The sequence below is a fragment of the Chaetura pelagica genome, unplaced genomic scaffold, assembly GCF_000747805.2.
Source record: "Chaetura pelagica isolate M959 unplaced genomic scaffold, ChaPel_1.0 scaffold453, whole genome shotgun sequence".
NCBI classification, from domain to species: Eukaryota; Metazoa; Chordata; class Aves; order Apodiformes; family Apodidae; genus Chaetura; species Chaetura pelagica.
In genome coordinates this window covers 1,576,541-1,578,577 of record NW_009952879.1, presented here as the reverse complement: position 1 = coordinate 1,578,577, position 2,037 = coordinate 1,576,541, and positions in this window count along the sequence as shown.

Below are 2,037 nucleotides of genomic sequence, written 5' to 3'. Positions count from 1 at the left end.
GCCCGGCTTCCGGGGGGTTCCTGCCGTGAGTCCGTCGCTGCTGTGGCCCTGGGCGCTGCGAGGGGGTGGCCCGGGCCGTGCTAAGAAGTTGTGGAAAATTAGCCCGCACTGACATGTCCTTTAGGAAATGTAACGCGAGGATAAGAGTTTGTTTCGCCGGGAGGGGCTTTCGGCAGCGCTTGTCCCGTGTGTTGGTCAATGAGCTTAATTAGCTGGCGGATGAAAAGCCTGCCTTTTTCACAGCCTAAACTTGAAACAATTCTCATGAAATGTTTGGACTCAGTTAGCAAAAAGTCCTTCCAGCTTGGCAGGAGGGTGAGGCTGTGCGAAGCACTTACTCCAAGTCGAAGCGGGCGAGGGAGGCTGTTACTTTTTTACTACTTCTGTCCTTTTTATCATGGTCTAGTGGGCAGTGAGACTTCAGGTACCTTGTGCTGCTTTCACATCAAGGCCCAAGCTGCTGAGAATCTGCTGCTGCCACATTTGCAGCAGGGGTCTGTGAGCAGTAGCCTGTCAAGTCTGAGATGATTTATTACCTCCAAGAGGTGTGTTAACTAGTTGCAGTTTACATCTCTGATGTCACCTGTGCTGAAAGGTTTAAACTGCAACTTCCAGCTCTACCCTGTCTGGCCCCATGTAAACCCACCAAAACAGTACATTTTAAAGCAAGTATCAATCCAAATTAACTTTATAATTAACTTTTTAAAAAATATGTTGGGTCATTTGGTCAGAAATAACATTAATTTTAAATGGGTATGTAAAAGAAAAATGAGACTAAGCCAGATACAGAGTGATAAGATTATTTATGCATCAGCTTTTCATGAAAGTTCTTTTAAAAAAAATACTGTGGTGCATTTTTGCTGTAACAGGCTGTATCTTGTGCCAGGTACTTTGATGTTTTGCTGGTTGCTACAAACTTGAAAGTATTCAGAGTGTGTGGATCAGTGTAGTTGATCCAGTGTTGTGTGGGACAGAGAGGAGACTTCTCTCGTCACAGTCTCTCTCTCCCTTCCTCGGGCAGTAGATTCTTCCAAGATGTTTGAAGCTTGGCCCAAAAGCCAGGATTTCTTTCAATTTAAGGTTGATAGAGGACCCTCCTGTTATTTCTCAGTGCACAAAGCTGAATATCCTGCATGCCTTTAAAGTAACTATCTCAAAAAAGCACCCAGACCCAACTGCCAGGTGTGTGTGAGTGAATATCTGCTCTCCCCAGCCGTTTGTTTGAACACCTCCCAGGACCTGGATCACTCAGTGGCAGCTGCCAGGCGTTGCCCTGGAATGGTGATTTCTCCCAACAATCTGCCTCTGGGCTTGTTTTTGCAAGTAACTTTCTGACTGCTTCATTTTTTAATTGTACAATGATGTTTTGTCAAAAATAACGTCACTCAGACCTCATGATAAGCACCGGGAGAAGGAGTTTCGTGTTAAGCCACAACCTGATGTAGCAGTAATATGATTTATTTCTGGTTTAGCCTGTCTACACCCTCTAGATTTAGCACGTGTGGCAGGCTGAATTTAAGGTTGTCAAAAGGCTGGGCAGCAAAGACTTAAGTGAGAGTGAATTTAACAGCAACAAAAGCCTTACAGCAGGAGTGTGATGCTGCTGTCCGTGTCACCAGGGTGCTCTGAATTAAAATTTCTGATCTTCAGTCCACTTGTAGGGCTTGGTGGGAAAATATTTGAGTTTCTGTATTCATCCTTCATCCTTTCTCTGCAGGCCAAGTCTCCTATGTTGCCGGGGAGTTGTATGACTTCAGGTTTTGGTCAGGGGAGTTGAGGTGGTTTGAGTTTCTTATTTTGTGCACAGGTCTTTTCTCAGTTCCCTTTAGAAATGGTAAAACAAATCTCAGTGAAGGAACAATCAACGAGCCCCCAATTAGCACAATTAGCACAAACAGCTCTTGCATTGTGAACTCTCACCACAGCTTGTTCTCTTCTGACAAGTACACTTGGCGTTCCCTGCAGATTCAGGGGAAAGAACACAACTGCTTGGGAAAGTAAGCCAGGATTTTCACGTTTACCGTGGTATTTATATAG